Source organism: Chiloscyllium plagiosum, unplaced genomic scaffold (assembly GCF_037043375.1).
Source record: "Chiloscyllium plagiosum isolate Xiang-an unplaced genomic scaffold, Cpla_swu_hap1 HiC_scaffold_5, whole genome shotgun sequence".
Taxonomy (NCBI): Eukaryota; Metazoa; Chordata; class Chondrichthyes; order Orectolobiformes; family Hemiscylliidae; genus Chiloscyllium; species Chiloscyllium plagiosum.
In genome coordinates, this window is record NW_028270143.1 from 38,417,099 (window position 1) to 38,441,141 (window position 24,043).

General features: G+C 41.1%; 1 protein-coding gene across 3 annotated transcripts in view; it reads left to right on the forward strand.

Annotated features, from left to right (window-relative positions):
* The window catches only part of dgkb (diacylglycerol kinase, beta), a 794,652-nt gene that overhangs the window by 469,889 nt on the left and 300,720 nt on the right, over nt 1-24,043 (forward strand). The window lies entirely within an intron of this gene.

Consider the following 24,043-nt stretch of genomic DNA (forward strand, 5'->3'; position numbering starts at 1 on the left):
TGCAACCTACATCTGTTGACAGTGGCATCCGACTGGTGCTAGGTTTTAAGAAACCTCATGGCACATCTCTGATCTACTTAGACTATACTTCTGCACTTCAATGACTTGAATGACAAGCTTCCTGGCTTTATGTCTGTGCTAAATGGGAAGGCAAAACAGAAGTAACATGAACCTTGCATCTCTGGCGAAGGGCACAAAGCACAAAAAGGCAAGTCAAGTTGAAATGCCGTGAACATCCAGATATAGTCAGTGAGTAAGTGTTGCTGTCAGGGAGTGAGCAGCCCAGAGGTATATCCTGGTCCACTCCATAAACTGGGTGCATGTTTCTGAGCACTTTGCCACCTTGCAGCATTGCAACTTTTTCCACCCGTGAGTTATAACAGACCTAAGGAGGTTTAAAAATATTGTTTGAGAGGATTAAAAACAAATGTGGCTGCAGTTTTTTACTTTCTTTTTATTGGTATAACAGCTGAAGGAGAAGCAAAAGCTGTCATGTCAACTGCTAGTCAATAGCTGTACTTTGTTCGGTCAAAATTGTTCATTGTGGGTCCAACACTATTTTCATTTTTCTGTGCAGGTCACACACCCACCTTCACTTTGATTAGTGTAATCTGTTTATGTGACATGACTCAGAATCAATTGTATTAGCTCTTTTATTTTCCTTTTCTATCTGTATAAGCTCTTCTCAGATATTCAGTGACTCACTGATGTAACACGGATTAATTCTGTCATCAGGCAATAAATTGACGGAGCAATGAATATAAATTATAGGACATCTTCGATTCTGAATCTAAAATATAACCTTTGTATTTGGCTATTCAAATGATGCTATAACGTTGCAGCATCAAGTCGAAAGTCACAATTGAGCCTAATCAGATGACACTGTCGTGTTCTCTGCATTAACTGCTTCCATCTCATTCTATATGTTCTTGACTAACAAATTATTAGCATTAAAATATTCAACCTTTCAATGATCATAAGGGTTACAGCTTCTGGAACAACAAATCAAGGAGTCTTCTCTATTTATTTCTTCCCAGCAATGATATCCTTGTCATCTTTCCTAACTTTTTTCCTTTATTCCAAATATCCTGTGTTCCTCACACCCCATATATTGTTAGTTTAATTCCTAAGAAATTCTTCACAATTTTATATTTTTTAGTTTTTAATTCTGTGATTTGTCATGACTAATTACTTTATTATTACATGTACTTGATTGGTGTGGGTGAAAGGTATTAAACAGTTATTCCTGCTAGTTTTGATAGTGTACCAAGTGTAAAAATATTCCAGCTTATAGTTATTATGATCTGAGATGTTTGGCCTGATTACTTGTGGTATACACACAAATGCAGATGACACTAAAATGGGAGGTATTGTGGACAGTGAGGAAGGTTATCAGAAGCAGCAGCAGGACTTTGATCAGCTGGGGAAGTGGACTGAGAAATGGCAAATGGAGTTTCATATAGATAAGTGTGAGGTCTTGCATTTTGGAAAGTCAAAATTAAGGCAGTTGTTTCATGGTGGGTTGTAGGGCCTGAAGAAGTGCAGTGGAACAGAGGGACCTTGGAGTTCAGGTGCACAGTTCTCTGAAAGTGGAGTCACAGGTAGACAGGGCAGTGAAGAAGGCTTTTGGCACGCTGGCCTTCATCAGTCAGGGCATTGAGTTAGAAGTTGGGAAGTTATGTTGCAGTTATATAGGATGTTGGTGAGGCCCCGCTTTGATTATTGTGTTCAGTTTTGTTCACCTTGCTATAGGAAGGATGTTATTAAATTGGAAAGAGTGCAGAAGAAATTTACAAGGATATAGCCAGGACTCGAGGGTCTGAGTGAAAGGAAGAGTTTGGACAAACTAGGATTTTTTTTCTTCAGAGCATGGGAGACTGAGGAAGGATTTTATCGAAGTGTATAAGATCATGAGAGGCATGGATAGGGTGAATGCACTTATTGTTTTTTGACAGGGTTGGGGAATCAAGGACTAGAGGGCATCAGTTTAAGGTGAGAGAGGCAACTTTTTTACACAGAAGGTTATATACATATGGAGTGAGCTGCCAGTGGAAGTAATTGAGGCAAGTGCATTAACAACATTTAAAAGGCATTTTGACAAGTACATGGACAGGAAAGGTTTAGAAGGATATGGGCCAAGTACAGGGAAATGAGATTAGCATTGATGGACATCTTGGTCAGCATGGACCAGTTTAGGCCAAAAGGTCTGTCTCAATGCTGTTGGACTCCATGACTCTAAATGAAAAGTCTGGACTAATATTTCTTTTGTAAAAAGATATTTTTATTGGTCAGTGGTCCCATCTCTGATCTTAGTTATGAATCTGAAGCAACAGTTAAGGACATTACTAATTCACTTACACATTATTTCATAAACCTGGTGCAGTACAAGTGAAATATGGCTTGGAATAATCATAACTGATGTTGTAGTAACCTTGCCACTTGTCACACTTTACTTTGATAGGTGCTTCAGGCATCCAATTATGTTTGTCACATAAGTGATCAATTGGCTGATGGTAAAGAGAAACAAAAGCTGTTGAACTTACCAATAAAATAAAGACATCTTACACACTCAGACAACAGATGTGTTGTTTAGCTGTGGGAACTGTAAGCCGTTATGTTTGGTCTATAAATTGTTTTGAATCTTCAGAGCAAACAATCAGTAATATGTGATCCTTAATAAAAAAGCAAAATTTATGATGATTAAGATCCAATTCAAGTAATTTTGCATCCCTTGATGTATGGTATATCTGATGACAGGGGAGGTAGAGGGAACAACAAATGCATTCAAATATTTTGCATATAAAAATGAACCAAGGATAAAATAATAATTGAAAACAGTAGGAGTGAAATTCAGTCTGTATGAAAACGATCAGCAGGAGAAATGTTATCCCCTTATGGAATTGAGTAGGAGGAGGTAAGTTTTCACTGTGTTTTGTCATGCTGCAAATTGTCAGGGGGAGCAGTAACAGAGGTGGCTCCTTCCTTGAGGGGCATAAAAAAGGGGCAAATCCACCACATTGCTGCCACCTACTGTATCAGCGAGGGTGAAAGTGTAAGAAATCTGAAGCCTATATTTTTCACCATTGACATTGAACATGCAGCGTGTTTGTTATTTTCAACAGACTGAAGTGGATGCCTTTTTTTTTGCAGTCTGTTTCCTTCAGCCTCAGAAATGACTCTATTCAGCCCAACCAGTCCTAGTTTCAGTCTTCCATGGTCAACCCATTCTCAACTCCATATTCAGATTTCATTGGGTTTTGGAAACTTACTGATTATGGGAAATATCAATGGTGGTGATGTGGAAAATTAAAGTTTGTCACAACATCAAGTTAGAATAAAATAGTGGAGTTGAACAATTAAAAATTGCCCATAATGTACTTATTATTCTTATTCTTTCTGGTGTATTTTTTGTCACCTAGTAATCTTTGCACATATTCCAGTTTAACATAATTGACAATTATGTAACAAACCCCAGATAAAGAACTACCATACAAGTTTTACTACTTTAAACGAATGTTTAAATGTAGTGTTTGTCTGTTTTATAACAGTTTCAGTCTTCATTTGTGCACTGATGATCTCCAGCTCTACCTCATCACCACTTCACTTGATTTCTCCACTGTTGCTAAATTCTCAGACTGTGATCTGACATCCGGTTCTGGATGAGCAGAAATTTCCCTCAGTTAAACATAGGGTGGACTGAAGTTATTATTTTTGGTCATTGCTTCAAACTCCATTCCCTAGCTAGTAACTCCATAATTCTTGTTGGCATTAGTATGTTTATGAAGCCAGTTTGCTTACATCCTTAATTGTCCCGAAGGTGAGCTTCCAATGACCTATTCATGCCATCCATACAGCCATAACTTTGCTATTTTCTCAGCTAATCTGCTGCTCAAACCTTCCTTCATGCCTTTGTGCCTCTAGATTGTCAATTCCAATGCAGATCTAACTGGCCTCCCACATTCTACCCTTGGTCAACTTGAGGTCATCCAAAATTCTACCAGTATCTTAAATTGTAGTAAGTCCCATACTTCCATTGCCCTGTGTTCAGTACCATTGTCTCCTGGTCAAGCAACAAATTAGTTGTAAACTTATGATCCTATTTCTAAATCCCTCAGGTGAACTTGCTACCTTGTATCTTTGTGATCCTCTCCAGCCGCACAGCTCTCTGAGATATTATTTTTCCTCTAATTCTGCCCTCTGTTCAGTTTTCCATGGTTAGTGGTTGTACCTTCAGTTACCTTGGCTTCAAGTTGTAGAATGTCTATGACCCCTCTCCACCTTTCTAGCAGCGTCTGTGGAGAGAAGACAGAGTTAACATTTTAATCCAATGACCCTTCAGAACTGATAGTAGCTAGGAAAAGGTGATGTATTTGCTGAAGACATGACTTTTGGTGGTGATGGGGGTTGGGGGCAGGGGTGCGGGGGGAGCGGATTAAGTTACAATTGGAGATGGAGCCCAGCAGGAGAGAGAAAAAGTTAGGCTGACAAGGGAATGCATAACAGTAAGCCAGGGAGTGAAAAAAAACTGATGATGGGGACCATAGGTGAAAATGGGTTGACTGTGAAAACAGGAGAAAGTGAGGACTGCAGATGCTGGAGATTAGAGCTGAGAGTGTGGCGCTAGAAAAACACAACAGGTCAAGCAGCATCCGAGGAGCAGCAGAATTGACATTTTGGGCAAAAGCCTTTCATCAGGAATATTTCCCCCCCAACCCCTCTCAGTGTTCCGAAGACAGCATTCCCTCTGCAACTCCCTTGTCAGGTCCATGTCCCCCACCAGCCCACACCCCACTCCCAGCACCTCCCCAGCCCCCGCAGGGAGTGAAAAACCTGCACCCCCACCACGCCCCTTGCCTCCGTTCAAGGCCCCAAAGAATCCTTCCACATCCAACAGAAAGTTTGCCTGTACCTCCACAAATGTCATTGACTGTGTCCGTTACACCCGATGTGGCCTTCTCTACATCGGGGAGACAGAATGCCTACTTGTGGATTGTTTCAGAGAACATCTCTGGGATACCTGTACCAACGAACCCCACCGCCCCGTGGCCGAACACTTCAACTCCAGCCCCCATTCCGTCAAGGAGATGCAGGTCCTGGGCTGCCTCCATCGCCAAATCCTTACCACTCGACATCTGGAGGAAGAACACCTCATCTTCTGCCTTGGGATCAATGTGGATTTCACCAGTTTCTTCATTTCCCCTCCCCACTTTATCCCAGTCCCAAGCCTCCAACTCAGCACCGCCCTCCTGACCTGCCTATCACCTTTCCCATATATCCGCTCTATGCTCCTTTCTGACCTATCACCTTCTCCCTCACCTTCAGCTACCTATTGCATTCTCAGCTCCCCCCAGACCCTCTCATTTATCTCTCATCCGCGCCCCCACCCCCCCCCAGTCAACAAGGGCTTATGCCCGAAATGTCGATTCTCCTGCTCTTTGGATGCTGTTTGGCCTGGTGTGCTTTTCCGGTGCCACACTCTTGACTATGAAAACAGCCCATGTCATGATAGGAACAAAAACAGTATTTGCTGGAAAAGCTCGGCAGGTCTGGCAGCAACTGCGGAGAGAAATCAGAGTTAACGTTTCATGAGGGAGGGTCACTGGACCTGAAATGTTAACTCTGATTTCTCTTCACAGATGTTGCCAGACCTGCTGAGCTTTTCCAGCAAATACTGTTTCTATTCCTGATTTACAGCATCTGGAGTTCTTTCTGTTTTCATGTCATGATGAGGCCTGGGGTGTGTAGGTGGGTAAAGGACAAAGAAGAATATGTCCAGATTCTAAAATTATTGAACTCCATATTGAGTCCTGAAGGCTGCCCAAACGGAAAATGAGGTTATGGTTTTCCAGCTTACGCTGAGCTTTGCTGGAGCACTGCAGTAGGTCTGGGACAGAAATGTAGGCCAGGGAACAGGGTAGTGTGTTGACGTAGCAGGCAACAGGAAGCTCAGGGGTCATTTTTGCAGACGGCTCATAGGTAATCTGCAAAGCGGTCACCCAATCTGCATTTTCTCTCCCCAATACAGAGGAAGCAACATTGTGAATAGCACATTGTGCGATAGTGTCCTCAGTCTACTCTTCTACCTAATTTTTCTCCTTTAAGTCTCACGTTAAAATTTAATTCTTCATCATCATTTTTGGTTATCTGATGAAGTTTCTGCTTTTGTGACCCAGTATAATACTTTGCTTTATAATATTCCTGTGAAGCACCTTGGCATGTTTGATTATGCAGTTGGTGTTGTTGTTAATTTGGGCACTTTGCTGAGTCAAAGTAAGGTGAGATCAAGCTCAATTTCAGGAATGCCTAGCAAAAATTCTAGATTGTTATTTCAGCACATTAGTGAAAGAAAGCTACACTGTTGGAGGTGCCATCTTCCCCTGAAATGTTCAACCATCTCCCCTCTCAGGTGGCGTAAACTGTCACTGACTGTGTTAAGGAGGAAATTCTTTAGGTTAATAACCTGGCAGTAGTCACCATTAAAACAAACAATCGGGTCATTTATTTCATTGTTGTAAGTGGAAACTTGGCATGAAACTTGCAATTGCCATATCATGAGTAGCTTTAATTCAAAAGTTTTTTTTTTGGGCCGTAAAAAGTATTGAGATTTCCTGAGATTGGGTAAAAACACAATTTTTACCTCCCCACTGCCAACTAGAAAATGTGTTTAGGCAGAAGGTGAATAATTAAGATATGTAGATAGCCACTTGATTACCTTCTCATATTTCAAGAATTGATCTATTAATTCTTGTGACGTGCCTGTTAGCCATCAATTCCATCTGAGTTACAAGCAGGCAAGGAGGAAGAATCAGTTCATTCCCTTTTAACCCCATGTCAGTCAGTTCGGAAACATATTTTCTTGTTTTTACATGTCTAACGCCTAGTTAACTAGTTAAAAATGAAGGAGCCATTTTAAAGACTTTTTTTTGTGGAGAAAGAAAAAAGAAATCTTATTACCACCTACTCAAAAAATTAATATAATTGAAAACAAACACATGTAATAAGTTTAAAAGACGATACCAGGATAGTGTCTAGCATAAACAGGAAAGTAAAAGCAAATGCAGTTTAAAAGAGCATAGACTCCTTGAGTTGCAGAGATGAAACCTGAGTACTTGACTGTTTAGCTGTTGTCTTGTTCTTTAATCAGTCGTAAAAAAAATAGGATCCTTAGTTTTCCTTGAATGGTTCTTTCCCAAATTGCATTTTCACTCAGTGCTGTTTTGGAGGGATGATAAAGTACAGAGAGAGAAAAAGTTCCAGTCCTTACTAAAAATCTATTTATCACTCTCTCCATACTCTGCAAAGGAAGCCTCTGAGAAATGGTTTGGTATTCCTGAGCCTAACTTTACTGTTGTTCCAAGCTCAACACTCTACAGGCAATGTTTCATCTTCCAGCATGTGAACCTTTCATTCAAGTGTGAATTAAATAAGAGATGTGAAGACGGAGTTGTCTGGTTTCACCGGGCTGGATATTCTATGCGTCTACTAAGTATTTCTTTGATGTGGGTTCACATGATATTGGCTGGGTGCCCAGCCTGCCATCTTCTTGCCCAACTTGAACTCCCCCTGTAATGCAGAGGATAGTGGGATGGGCACCAAAATTGGCAGCTCTCTAACGATATGTAAGGAAATAATTAAGGAACAGTTGGATGTTGGAAGTTCAATTGACACTACTATGATGCTGCCCAAGCCAAGTTACAGTTAAAGTGGACACGCTGGCCGGAATAGGATTCCCAATTTTTAAAATGAAGTTTAGAAAAGGACAGGAACAAATGGAGTACTTTATTAAGGTATCTTTTTGCCTTTATACATCAGTGACATCCCCCAAAGTTAATGCCTTCTATTTCTTTCCAATCTGCCTGTTTGCCAAAATGCACTCCCTTCCTCCCACTCTGAGTGTATCCAAAGATTTACCTTCAGCCAGGTTCCATTGTTCCTCCTCCTGAATCTGCCCACTGAGCACATAACAGTGCTGCTGCTATTGCTGGAACTGTTAGCCATTTGATGGGTGCAACTTTCTCCCCGCTGAGGGCTTCAAGTCTCTCACTTGGCCAATTTAGCACTGCATGGCTGTCAAATGGACTTCCAATGGGTGAGCCAGCCACCAGCCAATTTTCCTTCTAGTGGGGATAACATTTCCTAATTTCCAGCTTTGCATCTTTGTATCCAGTATAATTGGTGAACTGGGTATTTCAAAATGGATAGGTTTTAGATTTCTCACACTCAGGTGATCACAGCAGCCATTTTTATTTAAAGTTCACTTTAGTTCATAAAGGTTTCAGGTATGGAAATCAGATGATGAAAGTTCATTATCAAGAGTCCATGTTTTCCATGATCATAACAACTATGAGTTCTAAAGTTTGCTTTTCCATGAAGTTGTTCCTCCAGTGTTTCCCACACCAATCTCCCTAGTTGTCTGTCAGACCTTAAGTGTTGACTGTATGCAGCCTCCCATTTCTAATGACTATTTTGATGTTCAATGTTTATTTATCTAGTTTGACAAAAACTAAATCCAAAAAACGTAGCTCCATCATTTATTTAAAATGCCTAATTTCAGATCAGAACTTTTTTTGTTAATTCAGGGGAAATGGTATTACTGGTTGGGCATGCACTTATGACCCACCTTTAGTTACCCTGGAACAGTTGGCAGAAATGGTGCAGTCCATGAGGTGTGGGAACACCCACAATGCTTTCAGGAAAGACGTTTCGGGAACTTGATCCTGTAACATTGGAGGAATGGTGATACATTGCCAGGTCTGGAGGGGAGGCAGTGGTGAATAGATTAAAGAAGATTTGGCAGGCGTTGGTGCTTCCAGTGTATCTCCTGCCCTTGTCCTTCAAGATGATGGTGGTTATGGATTTAGAAGAAGCTGACTAGGGAACCTTTGTGAATTTCGGCAATTTCTGCCCTTTTGATTCAGGCCAGGGAAGTTGGTAGTCAACTTCCTTATATTCCCTGTGTTTTGCAAACACTGTTGAGGATTTCTAAGAGTGAGACTATAAAGCTATGCCACATGAAAATTCAGCAATGGAACTGCTGTGCTTTTTTAAAAATTTGTTCCTGAGATATGTTTGACTGCAAGTATTTTTCTGTGTTGTGGTACTTTTTTCTTCCATCTGTGAATGACACTTGGGGTTGTCTCGATGGTTCTGCAGCTTCTGTAGCTCAACTCGGAATTGATTCATGGTTCAAACTGGCTACGTCACAAATCAAAAGCTCACTATTTAGACAGTATAGTTTGCATAGTGATCTCCTTTTGTAGGAGAGGGTGACAGGATCCAAGTCAAAACATAATTTCTGCACTGCTTCAAATCTTGTCTGACTTCTTCCTGTGTTGTTCATGTTTGCATCGCTATGCTCAACTTTTTAAGAAAAATTGTATTCTTGCATTGTATTCATAGAATCCCTACAGTGTGTAAACAAGCAATTTGTCCCAACAAGCACACACCGACCCAGAACTATTCCTCTACCACTCTACATTTAACCCTAAGTAAAGCACCTACCTATCCCTGAATACAATGGGCAAATTAGCAGAGCCAATCCACCTAACCTGCACATAGAGTGGTCGAGATGTACAGCATGGAAGCAGACCGTTCGGTCCAACCCGTCCCTGCTGACCAGATTTCCCAACCCAATCTAGTCCCACCTGCCAGCACCCGGCCCATATCCCTTCAAACCCTTCCTATTCATATACCCATCCAAATGCCTTTTAAATGTTGCAATTGTACTAGCCTCCACCACTTCCTCTGGCAGCTCATTCCATACACGCACCACCCTCTGTATGAAAAGGTTTCCCCTTAGGGCTCTTTTATATCTTTCCGCTCTCACCCTAAACCTATGCCCTCTAGCTCTGGACTTCCCCAACCCAGGGAAAAGACCTTGTCTATTTATCCTATCTATGCCCCTCATGAGGTGATATCAGAAGAGATTGGAGGTGGAAACCATAGCTTTGTATGGAGCGTACAAAGGGGCCATTGGGAGGTGGGACGGGAATATACACTGACATGAGTTGACATCTATGGCCATGATTAGGGGGTGGCATAGAAGGCAGGTAAGGGGTGAGGGCTAGAGGGTCTATGTTGAAGGAAACAACTGCTATGAAGTCCAAGAGAACTACTGTGCGCCTTTTAAACAAATCACTTCAGCACATGGTAACCCCAGTGGCCACTTCTGATCAGTCTGGGCCTGAATCCAGCCTGCACGCTTCCTACTAGTCGTGAAAATTATGCATTTTTTCCATATCCCTCCAAACCCTTCCTATTCATATACCCATCCAAATGCCTTTTAAATGTTGCAATTGTATCAGCCTCCACCACTTCCTCTGGCAGCACAGTCCATACACGTACCACCCTCTGTGTGAAAAAGCTGCCCCTTAGGCCTCTTTTATATCTTTCCTCTCTCACCTTGGACTGTGCGAGGAAACCCATACAGTCGCGGGGAGAATGTGTTAGCAGTCGTGCTAACCACAGCCACCATGCTGCCCTATTCCTTGACCTAGAATTACCACTTGCATGCTGGATTAGTATGTAGTATAGATTCAGTTTACTTTAAAAAAAATCTCAAGCAGGTTCGTTTAACGGCCAAACTAATAACAAGTAATTACAGAGCAACTTATGTGAGCTTCCTTAGTCTCCCACGCTGCTGCTTGGATTCCACATGGTAATTCTCATGTGATTTGGCACGTTGGTCTACTCAGTTCTTAAAACAATACGGAAGACAATAACAACAGATTTATCTTCACTGGAATCCGTCGGCATCCCCTTTACCAGGGACTTAAAGCATGTTTATCCTGTAAATAGTGTTATGTCTCCTCATTTTACTTGAAAGCAACATTATTGTTACATAACTGCAAAAAATCCGTTAATCCTCTGCTCTGAGTAAAACGGGTGGGTCAAGTCAGTTTAAGAGCCATGATTGGTGGCAGGCAGGGGTGAGCTGGTTCAAGCCAACCAAGTAGCCAGTGTAAAGTTCAGCCTTCTGGGTCCTATTCTAGGCTACCACTTTAGGAAGGATGCAAAGGCTTTGCTGAGAGTACAAAAGAGTTTTATAAGACGGTTTCAAGCAATGAGTGCTCACAGATGTGGGATTAGGGGGCCTGTTCTGTTCAAGTAGAGAAGGCTGAAGTGATTTGGCGAGTGGCGAGTAAAATCATGAAGCGTTGAGATGGAGCAAATAAATAGGGAGTGTTTTGAATACTGAAAAGCCAATGGAGGTTTTAAAAAAACCTGGCAAACAAACCAGCAGTGACATGAAGAAAAACATTTTTACCCAAGTGGTTAGATGTGATTAATACAGATTCAAGTATATCTTTCAAAAGGGAATTAAATAAATACTTACAAAAGAAAAATAAGTACATCAGTATGAAGAAAGAGAGTGGAGTGGAATTAACGGGATTGCTCGCCAAAAGAGCTCCCCAATAGACTAATCAGGCTGAATGCCTCTTTCCATGCTGTACTGTATAATTCTTGCTCACTTTTTGTGAGGAAACAATGTACCAGAATAGTTTGTGAGTGAGTATAAGCAGAGAGAGAAAACATTGTCAGGAATTAGTCCATATTATTAAAAACTGTGAGTAAACAAGATGATAATAATTAATTATTAAGCATAGGCCGTTGTAAGGGAGAGAGTTGCAAAATGGTCTATTTTTGTTTCCCGTTTTAATGTGTTTAAGACTGATGTGCATGGTAGTCACACACTACCACTGTCACATTTTCTGTGATGCAGTTAATTGCCCAAAAGATGGACTGTGATGTGGGACAGGGTACACATTTGTCATAACTTTTAGCTCACTAGTGTCTGTTTCTGCTATGAAGCGAATGTCAACTGCTCAATTGGACACTGGTGCATGGAATTTAAGATAAACTTCATGCTCATTATTGTCATCATTGTTAGACCACCCTCCGGAAGTTGGGAGGCATTGTGTGATTGTCATGTCATGTAAGTGTATTCTTAAACTGTGTGAAAATTTAGAATAGCATTGATTTTAAGATTCAGAGATGCCGGTGTTGGACTGGGGTGTACAAAGTTAAAAATCACATAACACCAGGTTATAGTCCAACAGGTTTAATTGGAAGGACACTAGCTTTTGGAGCGACGCTCCTTCATCAGGTGATTGTGGAGGGCTCGATCGTAACACAGAATTTATAGCAAAAATTTGCAGTGTGATGTAACTGAAATTATACATTGAAGAATTGATTGTCTGTTAAGCCTTTCATCTATTAGAATACAGTGATAGTTTCACTTCTTTCATGTGTAAATCACAAAACCCTTTTTTTTTAAAGTTGCATTCTCGGGTTAGATGTTAAGGTATGAACCGCCAGTTCCTGGTCAAAGTTCTGAGAGAGGTCTTGCTTTCAAGTAAAATAAGGACATCCTTCAATTAACATCACTACCATAGTTGGAAATAAAGTTTTTAAACCATTTTAAAATCTCTCTTTTAATTCCTCTTTTAAGCTTGAATACAGAAATCAAGTTTTAAAAGCTGAAAGTAAATCAATTCATTTTTGAAAAATAACAGAAAGAAATTGTAGCTTTTTTCAATTAATTCCAAGGCGGGGGCAGCACAGTGGCATAGTAGTTAGCACTATTGCTTCATGGCACCAGGGGCCTGGGTTTGATTCCAGTCTCAGGTGACTCTCTGTGTGGAGTTTTCACATTCTTCCTGTGACTGTTTCCTCCCGCAATCACAAAGACATGCAGGTTAGCTGGATTTGCCATGGTAAATGCTGGGTTACGCGGATAGGGTGGAGGCTTAGGTGGGATTCCCTTTGGAAGGTCAGCATGGACTTGATGGGTCAAATGGTCTCTTTTCACACTATAGGGATTTTAAGACTTGTGTTTTTTTTCCCAAAGCTTGCAAATATACTTATCGAATTAGAGCATCCTTGAAGCTAAAGTATTTACTAAGTTTTTCTGGGCTGAAACATATGGTTAGTCATAAAGTCATACAGCACAGTGCAACTCATTGGCGATAACCTTAACATAACTTAATTGTTATTTAATGTCATTGCCTGATGATGCTATGGTCCCAAGGACCTTTGAAATTCTTTCTTTTATGCCACTACATGTGACTGCTTGACTCATTTGTCCTACTCGGCAAACCTTCAGTGGCATTTCGGTAAATTGCCCTAAAATAAAGAGAATTATATTAAATGCCAAGGTGATACCCAGGCATACAGCTGGCCTAATGTTGAAGTAGAAAGTTTGATGAGAACAGCAGCGACTGCTGTTCTCTAAGTCTTGAGAATGCACGAAGCCACTTAAATGTGATTAAAAAAGGGGGTGCCTAGCGACTAGACAGTTTGTGTCCTTGTACACTGCCACCTAAATATTAACAGTCTTAGAGAAGAATATACAGTATATACATTCTATCCAAAAGATCCCTTCCTAGATTTCTCGCATGAAGAACAAAACTGTGCCATCTAAAAGAACAACGCTTTATTAAAAAGTATTTCTTCTGTTGTGGCCTTGTTTTATAGGAGAAGCCTTGTTGTATTTCCAGAGTGGCGCAAGAGTCCTTGTCATAGCTGTCATGCAGGTTGAAAGGACTTTTGTCAAATGGTTAAATAGCAGCAGTAATGCCCAACTGGAATTCACTTCAGTTTACAATATTCACTGTATATTGCAAGATTTTTTTGGGGGGGGTAAGTTACTGTTATGATTTGACTTGAACCTACTCCATCCAGTCTGCTTGGTAGGAAATAAATGCATAGAATGTTTATTAATTTTTGCTTCTCTTCAAGTTCTAGTATTCTTTTCAGCAATAAAGTTTACAATACTCCAAATTGTCACATTGTGAATTGTCAAAGCTGCAGTATTCGTTGTACAGATCGTTCTGCTATTACGTGTATTTCATTAAAGAAAATTGTCTGTAACACGATTGACGAATTGGCGACACTTTCTAAAGTGCAAACTTTTAAAACGTGTTGACTGTGAAGTGATTACATCGCCAACACTCAAAGCACTGTTTCTAAAGCACGTTTTTTCTATAATGAGGTGTTGCACAAAAACACAACCGTCATGTTATAGAAGAAGTTCTTGTATCATTTCACCATCTCTTCTAGTTGTGTTGCTAACCTACTTCTAGGATTGGTGCTGGGTCCTCTATTTTTTGTCATTTACATAAATGATTTGGATGTGAGCATAAGAGGTACAGTTAGTAGGTTTGCAGATAACACCAAAATTAGAGGTGTAGTTACCTCAGATTACGACAGGATCTTGACCAGATAGGCCAATGGGCTGAGAAGTGGCAGATGGAGTTTAATTCAGGTAAATGCAAGGTGCTGCATTTTTGGAAAGCAAGTTTTAGCAGGACTTAGACACTTAATGGTGAGGTCCTAGGGAGTTTTGCTGAACAAAGAGACCTTGGAATGCAGGTTCATAGCTCCTTGAAAGTGGAGTCGCAGGTAGATAGGATAGTGAAAAAGGTATTTGGTATGCTTTCCTTTATTGGTCAGAGTATTGAGTACAGGAGTTGGGAGGTCATGTTGCAGCTATACAGGACATTGGTTAGGCCACTGTTGGAATATTGCGTGCAATTCTCATCTCCTTCCTATTAGAGGCATTTGAATGAGTATATGAATAGGAAGGGTTTGGAGGAATATGGGCCGGGTGCTGGCAGGTGGGACTAGATTGTGTTGGGATATCTGGTCGGCATGGACGGGTTGGACCGAAGAGTCTCTTTCCATGCTGTACATCTCTATGACGAGAACATTCCTGTTTCCAAGGCTACATTGATGCACTGACCAATCAATACTCAGATAATGTACCACCAAACATCAATGGCAGGTTTCATTGAAGTTGGCAGTAACGTGGAATTTGTCAAACACAATGACAAGGTGGTTGTCCAATTTCCTGCAGTACAACTGCATTGATGGCTGAAGCTGAAGAAAAGTAATTATGCAGCCCATTCAGTGCCTCAGAACAATAAAAATGACCACTGGTGAACATATACCATGAACAACCACTTTGTTTCTGAAAGGATAGTTATTAACTTCATAAGGAATAAATCCAGTAGAGGTAACTTGGATGGACTCCCCTGAAAATGAGTTAAACTTACCTAAAAATAATGTTGGCAGGAATATGGCACAAATATCTTAAGAGGGTATATTAAATATTTGTCCTTTTAAAATGGTAACTATATCATTTTCTTTAATTTGATAAAAATTCTGTTAAAACTACTTGGTAAATCTGCATTGGCCATAGGTCCAAAATGAAAAATATCAGAAATCAAACATCGACAAATCCCTTTGGTCTACTAATCTACATCCCAGAGTAGTTACAGAATTAGCACTTGGAATAATCATACATTGGTCATCTTTTGAGATTTTATAGGGTCTGGAACAGTCCCTATGGATTAGACAGTAGCTAATATAACCCCAATATTTAAAAAAAGGTCAAGAGAAAACAGTAAATTATAAACCGGTTAGCCTGATATCAGTAGAAGGGAAAATGCTAGAGTGCATTATATAAGATATAATAGCAGAGCACTTAGAAAATACTGACAGGATTAGGTGGAGTCAGCATGGACTTATGAAAGGGAAATCATTCTTGACAAATCTACTGGAATTTTTCAAGGATGTAAGTAGTTGCATTGATAATGGGGAGCTTGTGGATGTGATTTACTTGGACTCTCAGAAGGCTTTTGAAGAGGTTCCACCTGAGAGATTAAATCATATGGGACTGGGGGTAGTGTACTGGCTTGGATAGAGAACTGGCAGAGAGAAAACAAAGTGTAGGTATAAATGGATCATTTTTCTGAGTAACAGGCACTGACTAATGGGTCCTGCGCGGACCCCTGCACTTTCCAATATATGTTCATGATTTCGATCAGGCAACTCAAAGTTACATCTCCACATTTGCAGACCAGACAAAGTTGGGTGGGAGGGTCAATGGTGAGGAGGCTGCAGAGATGCTTCAGTGTGATTCAGGCTAGAATTCGAATCCCTACAATGTGGGGACAGGCCCTTCGGCCCCAGCAAGTCCACACTGAACATCTGTAAAGTAATCCAACCAGACCAATTCCCCTACTATCCTATATTTCTCCCTGACTAATGCACCTCATCTGCACACCCCTGAACACTATGGGCAATTTAGTATGACCAAGCTACCTGACCTGCACATCTTTGGATTGTGGGAGAAAACGGGAGCACCTGGAGGAAACCCACACAGAGAGGTCCCTGGCACTGTGAGGCAACAGTGCTAACCACTGAACCACCGTGCCAGGTTGATTGCATGGACAACTGCGTGACACATGAATTATAATGTGGATAAATGTGAGGTTGTCCATTTGATAACAAAGCAGGAAAATAGATTATTATCAGAATGGCAATAGATTAGGAAATGGGGAGGTGTAGCAAGATTTTAGGTGTCATTGTACATCAGGCGCTGAAAGTAAGAATGCAGGTACAGCAGGCAGTGAAGAAAATAAATGATACTTTGGCATTCTTAGTGAGAGTATTCTAGTACAGTAGTAAGGATGTCTTACTACAATTTTACAGGGCCTCAGTGAGACTACCCCTGGAGTATTGTGTGCAGTTTAGGTTTCCTTACCTGAGGAAGAATATTCTAGTTATGAATGGAGTGCAATGAAGGTTTACCAAACCAATTCCAGAGATGGCAGGGCTGATGTACCAAGGATACTGGGCAGACCATTTCTGAGAAAAAAAATTCTCACCCAGAGAGTGATGAACATATGGAATTCTGTGCCACAGAAAGCTAAAACATTGAATGTTTTCATGGAGTTAGATACAGTTATTGGGGCTAAAGGGATCAAAAGGTTTCAGGTACTGAGTTGGATGATCTGCAATGAACATATTAAATGACAGAGCAGGCTCGAAGGGCTGAATGGCCTAACCCTGCTCCTATTTTCTATGTTTCTGTGGGAAAAAAAAGTTCTTACAATAAATACATATTACGTTAAAAATAATTCCTTTTTTGTGTGGATAATGCATTCATTGATCTGTTACTTTAGAAAAGGTTTCAAATCTGGGACTTTCTCTGGGTTGCGTGACTCAGTACCCAAGAAATTGCCATGGAAACCTATATTTCTTGCTCTGAATAATTAAGATCATTGTGGCCACGTGCCTGTGCTGCTCTAACCTGAGTGAGATATTACATATATATGTTGACAATTCAGCAATGTTATTGACAGCACTTCAAGGCTTAGCATTGATCTCAACTTTGCATAGTCAGCAAACTTCAAATTCCATAACAAATGCGTTGAGAAACTGCCACACCGTCTGTATCTTCAGAAATAGATTTTTGGGACAACATAAAGGAATTGAAATTCTGTCCAGTTTCCTATCTGTTTGAAAACGGCTTGCGATGATTTAATTGATGTTTTGTGAGGATTGTCAGTTTTAGATGAAACTGCAGATGAATACAGGGCAGTCATTGGAAGGCACAGCTTTCCTTACACAACAGGAGAAATGCTGACTCAGATCAAATAAACATATGTTGAGAAAAATGGACACAGGAAAACGGTGCTTTAAATTATTTATTAGTGTATCTTGGTGCAGAAATGACTCTGTTGTTCAATAAGTTGTTTAAGAACCTTGTAACTTTGTTATTTTTTTCGCATTCGGTACTTTGTTCACAAGAATCTGCTATTAATTGAACATAAAGTAGAGTTTAACAAAGTCAAACCATGTTTACTAGATTCGGGAAATAAATATGAGTTGTTCTGATATGTTTGAAAACAGTAAGAATGAAAGGAGCCATCAAATGGTGCAATTTGGAATGAGTCCTGATCACAAACGATCATGTCTGTGCAGTCAGGCATTCGAAAGTGATCGAAGGTTGTTCAACTTGTGGAAGTAATCATGTGTGTTTGAAAGTGGTCATAGCTTATATATTTGTAACTCAAGTATCAAATTCAGCTTACTTCAGCTTATGATGTAAACAAGAAAAAATCTTATGACCTATTTTCAAACTTTTTCCCAGCCACTTCCGTCACCACTTCCATTTGACTTGGCATGCTGTCTTTCCTAATGATCATTCTCTGATGCGTCTGTTCCCATTACACCAAGCTGACCACTGGAACCACCCTGACCAATTCTATTAAAAAACAAGGATGCTGTGCCAGAGGAATGGGGGAGGTGATAAACAAATAGTCAACAACATAAATGTGGCAAAATTGCATAGGTAAGCGATCAGAGGAATTAAAATTTTATAATGAGAAAATGGAAGCTCAGCAATACTCCTTCAATAGCAACTTCCAAGCCCTTGACCTCCACCATTGAGTAGGACAAGGGCAGCAGATACAAGGGAACACTGCACTCACCATCCAGATTTAGATCATCAACACTCGTTCGCTGTCACTGGGACAATAAACTGGAACTCCTTTCCTACTAGCCCCCATCTATTTGGCTGTTGTTCCCAAGTACCTGAACACTGAGGTTCTGTAACTCAGGGACCAATATGATCCAGGATGAGGGAGCAGGCAGACTAAACCCCCGCCACATACAGCTTGCCAACTGCAATTACAAAGAGCTCAACATGCTGCTACCAGGAGGCACCATAACCCAGATTATGGTCCAGTCCAATATCTAGGCTGTGCAACTGCCAAGAAAATCTAACTTCCCACCTAAAGGGGCAAGGCGAGAAAATGGTAACATAAAATTGTTTGTTAAAAAACATTTAAAGAGAAACTCTACTACCCAAAGAAAGTTTCAGAACCACAATCTTACAGATCACCCCAACTTTCCAATTCTCCACTAAGCCCCCTTCCCAGAGTGCTAGGAGTGTAGACCATCAGACCACTCCAAGCTCAGGCTCGATGTCTTAAGGTACCTGCAGAAACACATTGGGTTGCACGTGTGTGTCTGAGCTTTCCCCTCTCAACAAATCCTCCACCCCCAACTCCAGCTCAAACTGCAACACCTCTCCAGCCCTCAATTCCCCACCAACAACCCCTCACCTCCACCTGAGCCAGGCTAAAAGCCCTTCTACCCCCTACCTGGGACTACAACCACCCTATTCCCTCCTCCACATTCATGACTGAACTCCCCTTACTCAAGCTTGGACCTCACCGCACCTTTCCTTAATTAAGATATGTGTCTCGTTTCAAACCCCCTAATCCCTCCTATCAAGGACTATACCCACCCCCCACCACACACACAAACACACACACTGTTCCCCCTAGTAACCCCAGTATCCACCAATTTTCTATATGCAGCTAATTTAGTATCTGCTTCCTCCTTTAACACTTGCAGCAAATCTGCATCACTGCACATTTGAGGGTTCAGTGACTCACCACAAAAGCAGCTCTCAACATCAAATCTTATTTATATTTATGTCTTCAATTCTCCAAACCCTATCCAGCCTGAACTTGCTTACAGGATTAGGTGAACAGGATGAAATGAGGCTATGTATTATCAGATATATTAGCGAAGTAGACTGAATTGCATGTTTGTGCTTTAAATTCTAGTAATTGTATGTAGTAACCTAACTGCATGGCCTAATAGTAATCTTTGTTATATTAAAAATCTCAGTCAAAACTCATGAATTACTGCCTATGTATTAAGTATGAGCCAGGTTCATGAAATGTCCTTTTGCTAGTTCTGAAGAAAGGATCTTGAAACCATAGATCTGACCTTACAAAATATACTGCATAGGAACAGGAGTAGACCATTCACTCCTCAAGCTTGTTCTAACATTCAGTGAGAGCGTGGCTGATCTGCAGCCTGACGAATTATTTATATCTTTGGCTCCTATCCCCTTAAACCTTTGCTTAACAAAAATTGATTCATCTCATTTAAAATTAACAACTGATCAAGCATCCACTGCCGTTTCTGGAAGAGTTCCAAACCTCTGCTACCCTTGCTGGTCAAAGTTAAAAATCACACAACACCAGGTTATAGTCCAACAGATTGCTTTGGAAGTACAAGCTTTCGGAGCATTGCTCCTTTGTCGGGTAGCTAGTGGGGCAGGATCATAGGACACTGAATTTATTGTAGTTTATTGGTGCCATACCCTACTCTTTGGAACTTCTCCCACAAACAACTACTTCTCTACTTTTGTCTCCTCTTTTAACAACCTTTTTGAAATCCATTTCTTTGACCTTATTTGCCTGAATTCAGTTGTAAATTACAACTGTTTGTAAAGCTCCTCAAATGTGCTCTATAATGGGATCCCAATTGATGATGATAATTGCTATATTGGAGAACTGTAAGTCCAACTGGCCAGAAAACAAAACCCAATAAAATAATTATCAAAACAAATGAAAAATATTGATGATACTGGAATTCTGGAATTAAACACAGAAAATGCTAGAAATGTCCAGGTCTGGCTGATGTTACAGGTCAAGATATTAGCAGGAACAGACAGAGTGGATAAAAATAAAAATAAATTATTTCCAGTGGTTGGGAATTCTAGAACTACAGCATATAATCTGGCACATAGGACCAAACTATTCAGGAGAGATATTAGGAATCATATCTCCACCAAGGGTATGGAGGTGCCGGTGTTGGACAGGGAGGACAAAGTTAAAAATCACACAACTCCAGATTATAGTCCAACAGGTTTATTTGGTGGAAGTACAAGCTTTCAGAGCACTGCAATTCTTCAGGTAGCTAATGGGGAAGGATCATAGAACACAGAGTTTATAGCAGTTTAGTAGAATTCTGTACTTGTGTCCTCCTTCTCCCATGTAAAGATAGACATGAAGTACTCAATTAACACTCTACCAATGTCAACATTGCACAGACTGGCCCCTTGGTCCTTAATTGGCCCTCAGCTTTCCCTGATTATTCTCTTCCCCCAATGTACTTGTAGAATATCTTGGGATTCCCCCGAATCTTGCCTGCCAGCATTTTCTCTTGCCCGCCTTTGCTCTCCTAATTGCTTTCTTGAGAGTCCCCCCGCATTTCCTGTACTTTTCTCGGTCCCCTGCCATTTTGCTCCTTTGTATCTGTTACATATCTCTTTTTTTTTTCATTTTTATCCAGCCCTGAATATTTCTGGGCAACCAGGGTTCTCTAGGCTAATTTCTCCTACATTTCACTCTCAGGAGAACATGTCAGGCCTATACCCCACCTCCCTATATCTTTCTGAATGCCTCCCACTCTCCTTGTGAGATTTACCCTCAAGTAGCTGTTCCAACTCTACTTTGGCCAGATCCTGCCTTTTTACATAAAATCTGCCTTTTCACAATCCAAAATTCTTTTTTGAAGACTATTTTTCTCCTTTCCTGTAACAAATTTTAGTATATGGTGTATGCTCCCCCACTGTCACCTTGAACATCTATCTACCCTCATTCCCAGAATTTGGTTCAGCACTACACGTTTCCTGTAGGACTGATTACATTTTGACGTAAAAATCTCCCTATAAAGATTTAGAGAAATATACCCTCTCTAAGCCATAGGTACTATGGTTATCCCAATTAATATTGTGGTAGTTGAAATCCCCAAATGAAGTTGTTCTATGCTTATTTTTATGCACCTTATAGAATATACAGAGGAGGAAGTGCTGGATGTCTTGAAAAGGTTAAAGGTGGATAAATCCCCAGGACCTGATCAGGTGTACCCGAGAACTCTATGGGAAGCTAGAGAAGTGATTACTGTACCTCTTGCTGAGATATTTGTATCATCGATAGTCACAGGTGAGGTGCCGGAAGATTGGAGGTTGGTGCCACTGTTTAAGAAGGGCAGTAAAGGCAAACCAGGGAACTATAGACCAGTGAGCCTGACCTCGGTGGTGGGCAAGCTGTTGGAGGGAATCCTGAAGGACAGGATGTACATGTATTTGGAAAGGCAAGGGCTGATTCGGGATAGTCAACATGGCTTTGTGCATGGGAAATTATGTCTCACAAACTTGATTGAGTTTTTTGAAGAAGTAACAAAGAGGATTGTTGAGGGCAGAGCAGAGGTGTGATCTATATGGACTTCAGTAAGGCATTCGACAAGGTTCCCCATGGGAGAGAGATTAGCGAGTTTAGATCTCATGGAATACAGGGAGAATTAGCCATTTGCATACAGAACTGGCTCAAAGGTAGAAGACAGAGTGTGGCGGTGGATGGTTGTTTTTCAGACTGGAGGCCTGTGACCAGTGGAGTGCCACAAGGATCGGTGCTGGGTCCTCTACTTTTTGTCATTTACATAAATGATTTGGATGTGAGTATAAGAGGTACAGTTAGTAAGTTTGCAGATGACACCAAAATTGGAGGTGTAATGTACAGCGAAGAGGGTTACCTCAGATTACAACAGGATCTGGACCAGATGGGCCAATGGGCAGAGAAGTGGCAAATGGAGTTTAATTCAGATAAATGCGAGGTGCTGCATTTTGGGAAAGCAAATCTTAGCAGGATTTATACACTTAATGGTAAGGTCCTAGGGAGTGTTGCTGAACAAAGAGACCTTGGAGTGCAGCTTCATAGCTCCTGGAAAGTGGAGTCGCAGGTAGATAGGATAGTAAAGAAGGCGTTGGTATGCTTTCCTTTATTGGTCAGAATATTGAGTACAGGAGTTGGGAGGTCATGTTGTGGCTGTACAGGACATTGGTTAGGCCACTGTTGGAATATTGTGTGCAATTCTGGTCTCCTTCCTATTGGAAAGATGTTGTGAAACTTGAAAGATTTACAAGGATATTGCCAGGATCTGAGCTACAGAGAGAGGCTGAACAGGCTGGGGCTGTTTTCCCTGGAGTGTCGGAGGCTGAGGGATGACCTTATAGAGGTTTACAAAACGATGAGAGGCATGGAAAGGATAAATAGACAAAGTCTTTTCCTTAGGGTCGGGGAGTCCAGAACTAGAGGGCATAGGTTTAGGGTGAGAGGGGAAAGATATAAAAGAGAACTAAGAGGCACCTTTTTCACGCAGAGGGTGGTACATGTATGGAATGAGCTGCGAGAGGATGTGGTGGAGGCTGGGACAATTGCAACATTTAAGAGGCAATTGGATGGGTATATGAATAGGAAGGGTTTGGAGGGATATAGGCCGGGTGCTGGCAGGTGGGACTAGTTTGGGTTGGGATATCTGGTCGGCATGGACAGGTTGGACCGAAGGGTCTGTTTCCATGCTGTACATCTCTATGACTCTAATGAACTGCATATCTGCTCAATTGCCTGTTGACTGTTTGGGGATCTATAATGCACTCTTAACAACGTGACTGACCCCTTTTCATTCCTAAGGTCTATGCACCAAGCCTCATTTGATGAGATTATTTTATATCACTACTCTTTAGTGCAATAACAGACTCCCTAACTAACTGGTAATGAGATACTGCCTCTGCCGTTCCAGTGTCCCTGTGAAAGGATCCTGTAGTCCGGAATGTTAAATTTGTCTCTTAACTACGTCTCTGCGATGGCAGTATTGCAGTTCCAAGTGTCAATCCACACCTTTGATGCAGCTGTGTTACATCTAATAGTTGTTCCATTAAAATAGAGGCCATCCAGCCTCACCTTACTCCTTTTGAGACATTGAACTTAATGGCTGAACTCGTTCCGCCTTGAACATAGAACAGTACAGTACGGGCCCTTTGGCCCTCAATGTTGTGCCGGCCTTTTATCCTACTCTAAGATCAGACTAACCTACTTATCCTTCATTGTACTGACTTCCATCTGCCTACCCTTGAGTCGCTTAAGTGTCCCCAATGTATCTGACTCTACTATCAGCAGTGCATTCCACAAACCCACCACTCTCTGAGTACAGAACCTCCCTCTGACATCTCCCCTAAAAATTCCTCCAATTATCTTAAAATTATGCCTCCTCATGACAGACATTTCCTCCATGGGAAAAAAAAACTCTGGTTATTCACTCTATCTCTGCCTCTCAACTTCTTGTACATCTCTATCGTAATCATTCAGCCTTCTTCGCTCCAATGAGAAAAGCCCTAGCTCCCTCAACCTTTCTTCATAAGACAGGTTCCTTCTCGAAGTTAAGCTGTGTTGCTATTGAACGAATGTACTGTAAATGCCAGTCCTCCTGAATTAGTTTAAACTCCCCCCCCCAGCAGCACTAACAAGGATGTCAGTCCCATTGTGACAATGGGAATTCCCATCAAAAATGATTTTCGAGGGTTAAATATTGACCAAGAAACCAAGGGGTA